This window comes from Musca domestica, unplaced genomic scaffold, assembly GCF_030504385.1.
Source record: "Musca domestica strain aabys unplaced genomic scaffold, Musca_domestica.polishedcontigs.V.1.1 84, whole genome shotgun sequence".
NCBI lineage: Eukaryota > Metazoa > Arthropoda > Insecta > Diptera > Muscidae > Musca > Musca domestica.
Window position 1 is genome coordinate 16,826 of NW_026712417.1, and position 15,786 is coordinate 32,611.

The window sequence follows — 15,786 nt, forward strand, 5'->3', positions numbered from 1 at the left end:
ATCAAAAACATCTCAGAAATACATTTGCTAAATTTCATCAAGATCGGTTCAGATTTGGATATAGCTCCCATATATAACTTCGTCCGATTTACCTTCGATTGTACACCAAACGTCTAATATTGGCCCAAATTGGATGAAATTTGGAACTTACGACCGGATTGAGTCTAGAAGTTGGTATGTCAAATTTGGTGAAGATCGGTTCAGATATAGCTATAGCTCCCATATATACTGGTCATGCGATTTGTCATATTTGTTACCCACAGCCGTAATATGCACTCCGTAACAACGATATTCAGGGAGATATATCAAATACAGCTCAGAAATATCTTTGCTAAATTTTATCGAGATCGGTTCCGATTTGGATATAGCTCCCATATATATTTTTATCCGATTTCAAATTAATTGTGCACCAAATGGGCAATGCAAGTCCGAATTTAAAAATACAAATGCTTCGGCATATTTAGTCCTTTGAACTTTAAATTATAATTATAATCATCGCGTGTATGATTGTGTATGTGTATGAGCTCTACTAAATTAGCAAAGTGGTGTAGGGTATCATAAAGTCGGCCGTGCCCGACTTTAAGACTTTCTTTACTGGTTTTTTACTTGCATATTTAAAATATAGCTATACTTTGTAAGGATTAGGTGTGGATTTTTAATTTTTTTCAGGGGAAATGTGTGGATTTTTTAAAGAACATTGCTTTTAAATGTCGTTATTGTCAATGTGGATTATTGAAGAATAGTTTTTGTTATTATTCATCCATACATTTACTCTTTTAATTTTATTTTTGTTTTTCATATATATTTCATACTTATATCTTCTTTTCAATTTAATTGCAGGTAACATCCGATACGCTTGCATTCGTAATACAATTAATAATATTATTACTAATATTGATGATGATGTATGTTACGTAGCCCTCATAATTATACAAATGACTACAACAGGTAATTCATAATTTACTTTCATTACAATACAATTACGACAACAGCCATGTACAAATGTCATTTAAATTGCGATTTTAGAATCAACGGCAACTACTGCTCAGTCTGACGTATTACAAGTGTAATCCAATAATAATTTCATTTTGATTGATATTGCAATCGGTGGTGCAATCATTGTCGAAAGATTACGTGAACAATCAGTCCATGGTGATATAAAGTAAACGATTTATGCTAAAGACCAGGAACATAAATAAAACGGCTTAAATTGTCAAGTCTTAAATAATGGAGATTTGATATGTGGCGTATGAGTAATAATACGATGGGAAAATACGCAATACGTATACTATTATAGCATTACACAGAATTACATATAAGACCCTTAGATAATCTTAAATAAGTACTTCAAAATTTCGAGATATTAATCTTAAAAATTCACGTATTTTCGATCGTTGAAAAAATTTTAAATACAGAAATAAATATTCTTTTAAAGTCTACGATTATCGCTCTGTGGCTCTTGATAAAAAATTTTACAGAATCCACCTAAATCCTACTGTTGGTCCTTAAAAAATATTCTTTAAAAATTCAATACAAAAATACATTTTTAAAAACTTTCAGAAATAATTTAAGGTCAATCAGTAAAAAAAATGTTTTTAAGACTTTCTGTTACAATGTCTGAGTATCCTACACTTAATTCTTGAAAACATATTTTTTTAAATTCTCTTTTATTCGGCTATTTATCCTTGAAGAAAATGTTCTTAAAATTCACAAATATTATACTGCCTGTCATTGAAATGTTTCTTTTTCCATCGACCTTTCGTTTCTCGAATAACTATTCATAAAAAGTCTAAGAGGATGGATCAGTTGATCCTTAAAAAAATTATATCTTTAAAAAATATGAATAAAATAATCTTGCAAACCCCAAAATCTGCGAATATCCTACTCTTTGCCTATTAGAAGTTCTACTAATTGGCTTCTATTCTTCTATAAGAAGATCTACACATCATCTATGAGATGATCTACAAATCATCTATGAAAAGATCTAAACAGATCTTCCATGAGAAGGTCTACACAGATCTTCCATGAGAAGATCTACAAATCATCTCTGAAAAAATCTACATCTTCCCTGAAAAGATATGCAGATCTTCCCTGAAAAGATATGCAGATCTTCTATGAGAGGATCTACATATCTACTATGAAAAGATCTAAAAACTTCTATGAGCAGATCTAAAGATCTTCCTTGAATAAAATATTCTGAAAACCCCAAAATCTCCGAATATCCTACTCTTTGCCATAAGAATCCCATTTTCCTATCAACAGATATTCTATAAGAAGACCTACAGATCTTCGATGAGAAGATCTACAGATTTTCTATGAGAAGATCTACAGATTTTCTATAAGAAGACCTACAGATCTTCTATGAGAAGGTCTACAGATCTTCTATGAGAAGGTCTACAGATCTTCAATGAGAAGATCTACAGATCTTCTATGAGAAGATTTACAGATCTTCTATGAGAAGATCTACAGATCTTCAATGAGAAGATCTACAGATCTTCAATGAGAAGATCTACAGATCTTCTATGAGAAGATCTACAGATCTTCTATGAGAAGATCTACAGATCTTCAATGAGTAGATCTACAGATCTTCTATGAGAAGGTCTACAGATCTCCTATGAGAAGATCTACAGATCTTCAATGAGAAGATCTACAGATCTTCTATGAGAAGATCTACAGATCTTCTATGAGAAAGTCTACAGATCTTCTATGAGAAGGTCTACAGATCTTTTATGAGAAGGTCTACAGATCTTCTATAAGAAGATCTACAGATCTTCTATAAGGAGATCTACTGATCTTCTATGAGAAAATCTACAGAGCTTCTATGAGAAGATCTACAGATCTTCTATGAGAAGATCTACAGATCTTCTATGAGAAGATGTACAGATCTTCTATGAGAAGATCAACAGATCTTCTATGAGAAGATCAACAGATCTTCTATAAGGATATCTACTGATCTTCTATGAGAAAATCTACAGATCTTCTATGAGAAGATCTACAGATCTTCTATGAGAAGATCTACAGATCTTCTATGAGAAGATCTACAGATCTTCTATGAGAAGATCTACAGATCTTCTATGAGAAGATCTACAGATCTTCTATGAGAAGATCTACAGATCTTCTATGAGAAGACCTACAGATCTTCTATGAGAAGATCTACAGATCTTCTATGAGAAGACCTACAGATCTTCTATGAGAAAGTCTACAGATCTTCTATGAGAAGATCTACCGATCTTCTGTGAAAAGATCTACAGATCTTCTATAAGAAGGTCTACAGATCTTCTATGAGAAGATCTACAGTTCTTCTATGAGAAGATCTACAGATCTTCTATGACAAGATCTACGATCTTCTATGAGAAGATCTACAGATCTCCTATGAGAAGATCTACAGATCTTCAATGAGAAGATCTACAGATCTCCTATGAGAAGATCTACAGATCTCCTATGAGAAGATCTACAGATCTTCTATGAGAAGATCTACAGATTTTTTATAAGAAGTTCTACAGATCTTCTACGAGAAGGTCTACAGATCTTCTATTAGAAGATCTACAGATCATCTATTAGAAGATCTACAGATCTTCTATAAGAAGATCTACAGATCTTCCATGAATAGATCTACATAGATCTTCCATGAGAAGGTCTACATAGATCTTCCATGAGAAGGTCTACAGCTCTTCTATGGGAAGATCTAATGATCTTCTATAAGAATATTTAGAGAGACTGTATACATCTCTTTCTAAATATTTTATAGTCTGATGATCATCGAAATATAGTTTTCACTTATGTTTTATGTAAAAAATGCCCTCATCGTTTAGCATAATTTTAGGATGACCATTAAAACAATTTTGAAACATCTTCAGCTTGAAATATTAGCCATCTTCGAAATACAACTTAAAATGACGTGAATACAGATATAAAGAAAACAATCGCATCTACTTAACTATGGTGAGTTTTCTATAAATCAATGAAGAAGTAAAATACTATTCTAAAGCTCCTAAAAAGTTCTTAGCACAGACAGTGCTTAAACAACAATGGTCACAACGCTCCCACCAAAAAATGTTTCCCAAAAAGATCACGGGAGACTACTTCATTAATTTGCATATGAAACACAAAAAAAAAAACATTAATTGATTAAAAAGAATAAAAACAAAACAGAGTTTTTGGCAAAGAATCAACCGCAAAATAGTCGCCGAACACTTAATTATTCGCTTAAAAGAATATTTAAACAAATATTAATAGTTCCATCATTTCGATTGTGATGTTTATTTATTTTCTTTATTTCTTTATTTTTTTGTTTGTGGATAATTTCTAATAGAAATAAATTGAAATATTTTGCAAATAGTAATAATAACAATAATTAATTAACGCCTCTTTAGTTATGCTTTCAACACGACAGACAGGCACCATAAATTTTGCGTCATGCAAGAACAAGAACAAAAAATAATAAAATAAAATATTGAATCTTAGTATTGGATTAGAATAATATAAATTAATTTCTAAATTTGTTGTTTTATTTTTCATAAAAAAAATTTAAAAAAAAAACACACGGATACACAAAAATATTTTTGGTGAATTCTTGGAATGTCACAAAGTATTAGAAAATTAATTAACTACAGCAACTCCTTTCTTTCGTTGACACATTGACCAAGAGTAAGAGTTTGAAAAAGTCAGACCTTGACACATTCAATTGGCAGTTCATTTTATGCAGCTGATCATTAGATTACTTGTCAAATATTTATTGTGATAGAGATCGGACACTTTCTAACATGACCAATTTCAGAATAGCTTAATGTTATTGTTGTATTTTATTATACCCTCCAATTTGAAAAGGAGGGCGTATTAACTTTGTCATTCCATTTGTAACATCCCTAAATATTAGTCGTAGATCCCATAAAGTATATACAGGGTGATATGAAACGAATTGCATCCAAATTCAGACTGCTGTCATTTCTAAGCCACTCGTCCGACAGCTGTTAACATTATTACAGTCACAGAAAGATTTTTTCAGAAAAAAGTTATTCGTGATGGATTTCTTTATATTTGGCTGGAAAGCCACAAGTGGCTATCGTTAGAGCACTCCAGCATTTAAATATGAATAAATCTTTTGTGTCTCGTACCATCGCTCGTTTCCGTGATACTGGTAGCTTAGCCCGAGGTCAAGGAAGTGGACGGAAGAAAACAGCAACATCAGCAGAAATGGTTGGACAAATAAAGAAGCGACTTCATCGAAACCCACATTGCTGTTGCCGAAATTGGCTCGTGAGCTGAACATATCGCAATATTCCATTCGGCAAATATAAATTATAAATTATAGCGTTTGACTTTGTTGCAGTTTTTCTATCTTACCCTGTATATATTAATAACATTCTAAGTCGATTTAACGACGTCTGTCTGCACGGCACAGCCCACACTGACGTAAAGCTTAAAAATAAGGCAGAACTATTTCTTTTGTGTCTAGGATGGTTTGTATTGAAAATCAGATGTATCGGTCCACGTTTTTATAGCCCCCATATAACGGTACCTCCCGATATTCGGTATTTTCATGATTTTGCCCACATTTTTCCACGAATTTGTTCAAAAATTTGTTTAAACATTGTATGTACAGGTCCACCTTTTTATACCCTACACCACAAGGTGGTCAGGGTATTATGTCTTTGTGCATTTGTTTGTAACAGGCAAAAGGAAACGAGATAGACCCATAGTTCCTTTTGATGATCTGCATAGAATCACATTCTGAGTCGATTTATGCATCTCCGTCCGTCTGTCCGTCTGTCCATGTATTTTTGTAAACAAAGTACAGTTCGCATTTATTGCCCTATCCAGATGAAATTTTGCACAAATCATTTGTTTGGCCCAAGGACGAACCCTATTGATATTGGAGATAATCGGTCAACATTTAGATATAGCTCCCATATATATCTTCGTCCGATTTCCTTTTTATTGTGCAACAAACGTGTAATATCAGCCCGAATAGTATGGAATTTTGGACGTACGATCAGATTGGACCTGAAAATAAGTGTGCCAAATTTGATCGAAATCGGTTCAGATATAGCTATAGCTCCCATATATATTGTTCATCCGATTTGTTTCTTCAGTCTTCCGCAGCCGTAATATGCACTCTGTAACAACAATATTTGGGGAAATACATCAAATACAGCTCAGAAATACATTTGCTAAATTTTATCGAGATCGGTTCAGATTTGGATATAGCTCCCATATATAACTTCGTCCGATTTACTTTTGATTGTGCACCAAACGTCTAATATGTGCCCAAATTGGATGAAATTTGGCACTTACGACCGAAATGAGTCTAGAAGCTAGTATGTTTGGTGAAGATCGGTTCAGATATAGCTATACCTCCCATATATACTGTTCATCCGATTTGTCATATTTGTTACCCACAGTCGTAATATGCACTCCGTAACAACGATATTCAGGGAAATATATCAAATACAGCTCAGAAATATCTTTGCCAAATTTTATCGAGATCGGTTCCGATTTGGATATAGCTCCCATACATATTTTTATTCGATTTCCAATTAATTGTGCACCAAATGGGCAATACAAGTCTGAATTTAAAAGATACATATGCTTCGGCATATTTAGTCCTTTGAACTTTAAATTATAATTATTATCATGGCGTGTATGATTGAATTCTGCCATAAAAAAGCTCTACTAAATTACCAAAGTTGTGTAGGGTATCATAAAGTCGGCCTCGCCCGACTTTAAGACTTTCTTAAATGGTTTTTACTTGTTTTAGTTTTGTTTGCCTGTTAAACTTTTGAACTCATGATTGGTATTTGGACATATCACGCACCTAATCACAGTTACGAATTTGAATTGTTTTCTGGCATAGAGGTTCGAACCAACGACCTTAAGTTTTGTAGTTGAATGTGTTCATACTGTGCCGCCGTAACTCATTACTTACCATTATAAAAACATGTTATTTTGCCATGTAGATTAAACTCATTATTTTCCATCTTACTGGTATGGCAGAGAGTATGTAGTTATCATTATCTCTTTGCTTACTGGTAGCTTAATGGGGATTACAATAAGTAGTAGTGGTGCTGAAAATGTCATATACGACTACCAACTTTTTGCCAGGCGATATCCTATTCCTTGCTCATTTCTATGCTTCAACAACGTATGCCCCCTTTTCCCCGTATATTCTGAAATCTTTTCAACATCTGATTTGTTTTCAAATATTCCACACTTTTAATTTTATCGTTTACCGCCAAAATGACAAATGACACGGCATAATATTAATACGATATTTATTTCAAAACACAAATTTGTGATCCGTTTCTAATTCTTATGCAAAAGAAGCACAGGTGTGCGGTTTTTGGGATCCAGCATAAGAATTCCCCACCCTTGTCTTGACCATCAATTCCATGAAATAGTAGGCAGCCAACAACAGGCAGAATATAAACCAGTAGCCATTATTTCCACAGGGGATACTAAAATCACAGCGACACGCGGTGCCATAAATATTGATAAAGATATTATTTCGGAACAGAAAAAAAAAACTAGTTTCAATTTTTAAACCAATTATAAATGTAAAGACATGGAGACAAATTTGCAAAGTCAATCGAATGGCCAACACAAGTTCAGTAGCAGAGTACAACAAATACAGATGCTGTTGATAGTGGGAATAATTTGAAAGATTGTATTTTTATTTTTTTTAAAAATAGAAAACCTGTTAAATAATAGGCGTAGACACGGTGACTAAACGTGATTTAAGATTAAATTTAAAAAATGTAAAATAAATTGGTTGCCAAAATATTGGAAGGATATTTATTCAAAGGACTAAAAATGTGGATTTTTTAAACAATTTTTAAAGAATATTCAAAGGACTAAAAATGTAAAAAAAAAATTTAACAATTTTTAAAGGACTAGAAACTTGGATTTTTTAAAGAATTATTAAAGGGCATTAAACGTGGATTTTTTAAAGAATTTTTAAAGGACTATAGACGTGGATTTCTTGAAGAATTTTTAAAGGACAATAGACGGGGATTTTTTAAAGAATTTTTAAAGGACTATAGACGTGGATTTTTTAAAGGACTATAGACGTGGATTTTTTAAAGAATTTTTAAAGGACTATAAACGTGGATTTTTTAAAGATTTTTTGAAGGACTATAAACGTGGATTTTTTAAAGGACTATAAACATGGATTTTTTAAAGATTTTTTAAAGGACTATAAACATGGATTTTTTAAAGATTTTTTAAAGGACTATAAACGTGGATTTTTTAAAGGACTATAAATGTGGATTTTTTTAAGATTTTTTAAAGGACCATAAACATGGATTTTTTAAAGATTTTTTAAAGGACCATAAACATGGATTTTTTAAAGATTTCTTAAAGGACTATAAACATGGATTTTTTAAAGATTTTATTAAAGGACCATAAACGTGGATTTTTTAGAACCCTATGTGGAGGAGGTACCAGAATAAATGATCCGATCTATACCGTCTTCTTAACAGATCTTGTGCTAATGGAAATATTGAGGCCTACCAAGCCTACAATGGAATCGAATGTTAATTTTGAGTTTTATGAGCTTCGTGGATATTCAAAATGTTGACCCTTTGTGAAGGAGATACCAGAAGGAGTGCACCGATATCTTCACAGCATATATTGTGTTAGTAGAAGTAATGGGATGTGTAAAATATGTGGAGAACCGGATGCTTATTTCGGATTTTATAATCGTTTTGGTTATTCAAAACTTTGACCCTTTGTGATAGAGGTACCACAAGGAATAATCCAATCTCTATCATCTTCGTAGAAGATTTTATAGAAATATTGGGATGTGCAAAGTCTGAATGGAATCGAATGTTAATTTCGAGTTTTATGAGTTTCGTGGATATTCAAAATGTTTACCCTTTGTCGGGGAGGTACCGGAAGAAGTAGACCGATACATCCCATTTTCACAGCAGAATTTGTGTTAGTTAAAATAATGGAATGTGTAAAATCTGTAGAGGACCGAATGCATATTTCGGATTTCATAATAGTTATAAACAGATCTCGTGCTGATGGAAATATTGAGAAGTGCCAAGTCTGAATTGAATCAAATGTTAATTTCAGGTTTTATGAGCTTCATGGATATTCAAAATGTTGACCCTTTGTGGGGGAGTTACCAGAAGGAGAGAACTGATATACAGGCTACGATAAAAAAAATAAACTGTAACAAAGTCGAACGCCATAATTTTTACATTTTTTTTTTTTAAATTTTATTGAATGAAAGCAAAAAATGTCGGAAATAGCATCAAATTTTAGAATAAGTTTAGATTTGTCCGAATTGGTCACCTTTGGATCGAATTATGGCCGTCAAACGCCAATAAAACCATCACACGCTGCACGAATGTTGCTCTGCGGTATCTTGGCCCATTCCCGGCGAAGCGGTTGCTTGAGGTGATCGACACTTTAGTATTTTTTAGTGCCAACCTTGCTTGCTTTTCAAAATACTGCAGACACAATAGTCCAACGGATTGGTATCCGGAGATTTTGGTGGCGATTGTCGCTGAAAATGAAGCGAGGAACCTCATTTTGTAACCATTCTTGGGTGGCACGTTCTGAGTGCGATGGTGCTGAGTCCTGTTGGAATGTCCAAGGTCTGCGGCCAAAATGTTTGCATGTCCAATATAACCTCCAGAATATTTTCGCGATAATATTCGGCATTTATTGTGATGCCACGCTTGATTAATACAAGCGGAGTGCGACCATCGGCTGTCATGGCGGCCCACACCATCACCATGGCCGGCGTTTGAGTTCTGGTGGCCAACCGAAGGTGGACATCTTCAGCTGACATCTTTGGCAAGTAAACACGGTAATTTTGTTTGTTTACAAACTGCAGGACAAGGAATGTTTTCTCAACGGAGAAAACCAAATTTGGCAGTTCACCACTTTCGGCCAAGGGAAGCAACTCTTTAGCTCTTTTGTGTCTATTTTCTTTCTGTTGCGGTGTAAGTTCTTGCACCTTTTGGAATTTCAATGGCTTCCGAGCTCATTTTTCAATATCTGCCGAATGGAATAAAATTTTGCGACATGTTCAGCTCACGTCTATTTTCTTTCTGTTGCGGTGTAAGTTCTTGCAGTTTTTGGAATTTCAATGGCTTTACACCGATATTGGAATATTGCGATATGTTCAGTTCACGAACCATTTTTCGGCAGCCTTTTCTCTGCACTAAAATATTTTTTGAAATTTTTGGCTTTTTCTTGGGGGAGGTGGTACCAGAAGGAGTGAACCGATATTGCACATCTCTGAACTTGATCTTAATTTTGATAATAATATTACGATGTACCAAGTTTGGGCCAAACCGGATACTCCCTTCCCAACCAGACAGTCGGACGGACGAACATCGCTAGATCGATGAGGCACGTTTTGGCCGTATCAAATGATATATACCCTCTCTAGCCATATGGCTGAGGATATAAATAGAAGATCGGTAATATTGTTCTGTTCCAGAAACTGCAATTTTTTTTAATCTGCTATCTTTTATACCCTACACCATAAGGTGGTCAGGGTATTATGTCTTTGTGCATTTGTTTGTAACAGGCAAAAGGAAACGAGATAGACCCATAGTTCCTTTTGATGATCTGCATAGAATCACTTTCTGAGTTGATTTATGCGTGTCAGTCCGTCTGTCCGTCTGTCCATGTATTCTTGCGAACAAAATGCAGGTCGCATTTATTATCCGATTGAGATAAAATTTTGCACAAATCATTTGTTTGTCCCAAGGACGAACCCTATTGAAATTGGAGATAATTGGACAAAATTTAGATATAGCTCCCATATATATCTTCGTCCGATTTGCCTTTTATTGTGCACCAAACGTGTAATATCAGCCCGAATAGTATGGAATTTTGCACATACAACCAAATTAGGCCTGAAAATAAGTATGCCAAATTTGATCGAAATCGGTTCAGATATAGCTATAGCTCCCATATATATTGTTCATCCGATTTGTTATTTTTGTCCTCCGCAGCCGTAATATGCACTCTGTAACAACAATATTTGGGGAAATATATCAAATGCAGCTCAGAAATATCTTTGCTAAATTTTATCGAGATCGGTTCAGATTTGGATATAGCTCCCATATATAACTTCGTCCGATTTACCTTTTATTGTGCACCAAACGTCTAATATTTTTCTAAATGGGATGGAATCTGGCACTTACGACCGAATTGAGTCTAGAAGCTAGTATGCCAAATTTGGTGAAGATTGGTTCAGATATAGCTATAGCTTCCATATATATTGTTCATCCGATTTATTGCATTTGTTACCCACAGCCGTAATATGCAATCCGTAACAACGATATTTAGGGAAATATATCAAATACAGCTCAGAAATATATTTGCCAAATTTTATTGAGATCGGTTCAGATTTGGATATAGTTCCCATATATATTTTTATCCGATTTCAAATTAATTTCGCACCAAATGGGCAATACAAGTCCGAATTTAAAAGTTACAAATGCTTAGGCATATTTAGTCCTTTGAACTTTAAATTATAATTATAATCATAGCGTGTATGATTGAATTCTCCCATAAAAATTTTTAATTGTTATGTGGAGCTCTACTTAATTAGCAAAGTGGTGTAGGGTACCATAAAGTCGGTCCCGCCCGACTTTAAGACTTTCTTTACTCGTTTTAATCTGCTATTTGTTCATAGTTGTAAAAGTTTTTATTTTATAATTTTTTTTTCGTACGGGAGCACACATTTTTACCTTTTCTAGGCCTCATTTCTTAATTCATTTGATGCTCCCAATTGTTTATATTTTTTCAAAAAATGGACCCTCTAAAGAATTATAAACGCTGTTAACGCTTTTCAAATCATTCATTTCGCCCATTCCTATCACATATCCCATCAATATCAAATCTATCCCATCACTTCAAACACCAAAAAAATTTAAATAGTCTTCTGCCTAAATATATATTCTCATTACGCATGCGCGTGCGTGCCTTTAAATCATTTCGTTCGTTTATTTGTTTTATTTTTTTTTCTTTTGAACATAATTTCCAAAATCCATTTCACCACTTAAAGAGCTATAAAACGAAAAAGAGAAAAGAAAACCATAAAATATTACTAAGAAATTAAATAACAATCTTGAAATCATAATTGAGATCATTTTCAAAAAAAAAAAAACAACAACAAAACAAAAGAAACACCGGAGCATAATGGCCCGGCAGATGTTTCTTTTCGAAAAAGTGTCCCCCTTTTTTGTCAAAAACAAAAACACATGTTATTTGTGTTTCTTTGTGTTTCTTTGATATATGTTTCTGTTGTGATTTGGCAAAAATGCCGGTCCCTACTCCCAAATATTGATCGATTCAAAAACAAGCCACAGCTACTCTTGTTATATTTTATTAATGCAACTCAGACACACATCGCGGGCTTGTACGGTTCGCTACGGCGATGGTGATTTTTTCGTCTTCTTTAAATTAAATATGCAGAAAATAAAAGAAATTAATAAAAATAGATAAGAAGAAACAGCAACAGCAGATGATGATGATGGGTTCGATGAAATAATTCCAATACCGATATCGGCGACTGGTACGAATTAAGCAGATTCGACAGAAGAGGCGGCTCTCTCTATCACAATACAGCACAGCGCACACAAGCGATTTTGACTTCTTCGAGACGTTCGCAGCTGAGCATCGTTAACTCGAGATGGCGATCCCGCAGAGACTCTCATTGGCCACAACAGTGGGGGTCTGGCTGGTTTAACAAAAATTAAACATAATCATCGTTCACCAAACAAAAAACAAACAATAACAAATTCAAAATCTTTTTTAGAAGAGCACCAGAGTATCGCTCTCTCTCTATGCGTTAAACTGGATCTAGCCGCTTGGGCTAAACTTGTTGTTCGAAATGACAATTCGAACCATTCACCAAATTAAAAAATAATAATAAAATAATAACACGAAAATTAAATGCAAACATCATTAGTGATAGCTGGTGCCATTCTTCTCAGTGACTTCTAGCTCCTGGCTCACGTCAGGCACTCATGGCAAACGTCAGCTCTTTCATTCATAATCGAATGATATGAAAGTTTTCAAATTAAAATAGAATATCAAAATTAGAACACATCTCTTGATTTGTTATTCACGCAGTCTTATGAATACGAGCATAATAGATCTATGACCTTACTGATAAATGTTTTGACGTCATAAGATTAAGAAATTTATTCTACGGAACATAAAGTGGGATTTCCATTGGTACAACTTATGGGAATATACAAAAATCTGTTCTAAAGAAATCCATATGTTAAAAACATTACTTTTTGGGTCTATTGGTCTATTCGTCAGACCTGGCGAATAGCAGACCTCAAGGCCTTCTATGGACAAAGGGAGACCTCAAGGCCTTTTATGGTCAAAAAAAAAAAACCACAAGGTCTTCTATAGACAGTAGAAGACCTCAAGGTCTTCTATAGACAGTAGAAGACCTCAAGGTCTTCTATAGACAGTAGAAGACCTCAAGGTCTTCTATAGACAGTAGAAGACCTCAAGGTCTTCTATAGACAGTAGAATACCTCAAGGTCTTCTATAGACAGTAGAAGACCTCAAGATCTTCTATAGACAGTAGAAGACCTCAAGGTCTTCTTTAGACAGTAGAAGACCTCAAGGTCTTCTATAGGCAGTAGAAGACCTCAAGGTCTTCTATAGGAAGTAGAAGACCTCAAGGTCTTCTATAGGCAGTAGAAGACCTCAAGGTCTTCTATAGGCAGTAGAAGACCTCAAGGTCTTCTATAGGCAGTAGAAGACCTCAAGGTCTTCTATAGGCAGTAGAAGACCTCAAGGTCTTCTATAGGCAGTAGAAGACCTCAAGGTCTTCTATAGGCAGTAGAAGACCTCAAGGTCTTCTATAGGCAGTAGAAGACCTCAAGGTCTTCTATAGGCAGTAGAAGACCTCAAGGTCTTCTATAGGCAGTAGAAGACCTCAAGGTCTTCTATAGGCAGTAGAAGACCTCAAGGTCTTCTATAGGCAGTAGAAGACCTCAAGGTCTTCTATAGGCAGTAGAAGACCTCAAGGTCTTCTATAGGCAGTAGAAGACCTCAAGGTCTTCTATAGGCAGTAGAAGACCTCAAGGTCTTCTATATGCAGTAGAAGACCTCAAGGTCTTCTATAGGCAGTAGAAGACCTCCAGGTCTTCTATAGGCAGTAGAAGACCTCAAGGTCTTCTATAGGCAGTAGAAGACCTCAAGGTCTTCTATAGGCAGTAGAATGTAGAATTTTTAAACCCAAAAGCAGAAGGATACCTTGAGATCTTCTATTGTTCATAGAAGACCTCAAGGCCTTCTATGGCCAATAGAAGACCTCAAGGCCTTCTATGGCCAATAGAAGACCTCAAGGCCTTCTATGAACAATAGAAGATCTCAAGGTATCCTTCTTCTTCTTTTGGGTTTAAATATTCTACATCAATGGCATTTTGTTTCTTAAAATTTTCTTTCTTTGCCTTCATAAATTCTTTTCAAAAACCCATCCCTTTTGGCCTGAGGGTCCCTGATGTAGGTTACCCCAGTGTCCCCCAAATAATTAATATTATTTTGTTTTAAAACTGTTGAATATTTCCATTCCAAAAAAAACACTAAAATATTTCTATAACCATCCGAATGATCTATATCACCCCCACTTAAGAACAAAAGACAACGCAGATACGAATTCCTGTTTGTGTTGAAGTCATTAGCAAAAATCATAGCAACTAATTGCTGGAGCCAATGTTATTTTGTTTTATTGTGGAATATTTTTGTTGCTCAAAAAAAAAAGAATATTCTATTATTTATAAACTTATCTAGAAAACATCAACTACTTGTTGAAGTATAGCCGTTCTCACCTTATAAGTGTTATAAGTGACTTGTTTCAATGGCTGGGAAGGAAGGTTTCATTTTGAAAACCACAACTCAGTTTTAATTTTTTTTTTTAAATGCTACACATGTCATAGAAAATATTCTGTAAACAATGATATTTTGTAGAATAATGTGTTTCATGTTTTTTTTTTTTAAGGAGAGCTTCTTTTGTTTTATTGGCATAGCGGACGTTCTACTGACAACTGAACTACTCATTTGAATGACTTACTGACTGACTGACTTGCGTACAGAAATGATATTTGATGAGTGTTGGTTGTGGCTTGGAGCCCCTTCTCAAAGCACTGATGACTTCCACATGAAATTGATTTTTTTTTTTGGATTCTTCATCGTCTTCTTCGTATTCGTCTTTAGAACAACAACAAAAAGTTGAAATATTTTGAAGTAGAGAAACATTCCTCAATTGTTGTACCGAGTATGTCTTTGCTGTTCGTTGTTGTCGTCATTAAGTGATGTTTCTTTAGGGGGAGGGGTACCTGACACCAGCTGTTACCAATCGCCCGAAAAAATAGCAAACGTCAGAAGAAGAAAAGCCAAAATGTGCTGAATAGCATCCAACTACTCCAAAAAGTAAAGGAGAGAAGGAGAAGAAGTAAAACATAAATTAGACATCAATTTTTGTGTGGATTTTTTTTTGCTAGTCGATGATGATCATTCTTTTGTTGCCTGGGTCCGCTGGGAGAGTTCCTCGACGTCATTACCCCCAGTGACGATTTAAATGCCAGTAAACATGTAGGCAAGTTGTAGTAAGCAACAGCTTACCACTGTTATCGCTTGTTAATGTCAATTAGATGGGTTGGTTGATCAGAGTTTGAACTGCTGAAAGAGGGTGGTCTGTTAGGTTTGGTTATAGTTGTTGGATGGTATACTTGTCATTTTTATACCCTCCACCATACTATGAAGGGTATATTAATTTTGTCATTCCGTTTG

General features: G+C 34.6%; 1 protein-coding gene across 1 annotated transcript in view; it reads left to right on the forward strand.

The window, feature by feature from the left end:
• Window positions 1-886: 886 nt before the first annotated feature.
• The window catches only part of LOC101898362 (protein roadkill), a 54,553-nt gene continuing 39,653 nt past the window's right edge, over window positions 887-15,786 (forward strand). Inside the window, exon 1 of the mRNA XM_020036153.2 lies at window positions 887-948. The gene's annotated coding sequence lies outside the window, so the exon portion shown is untranslated. The remainder of the gene's footprint in view (window positions 949-15,786) is intronic.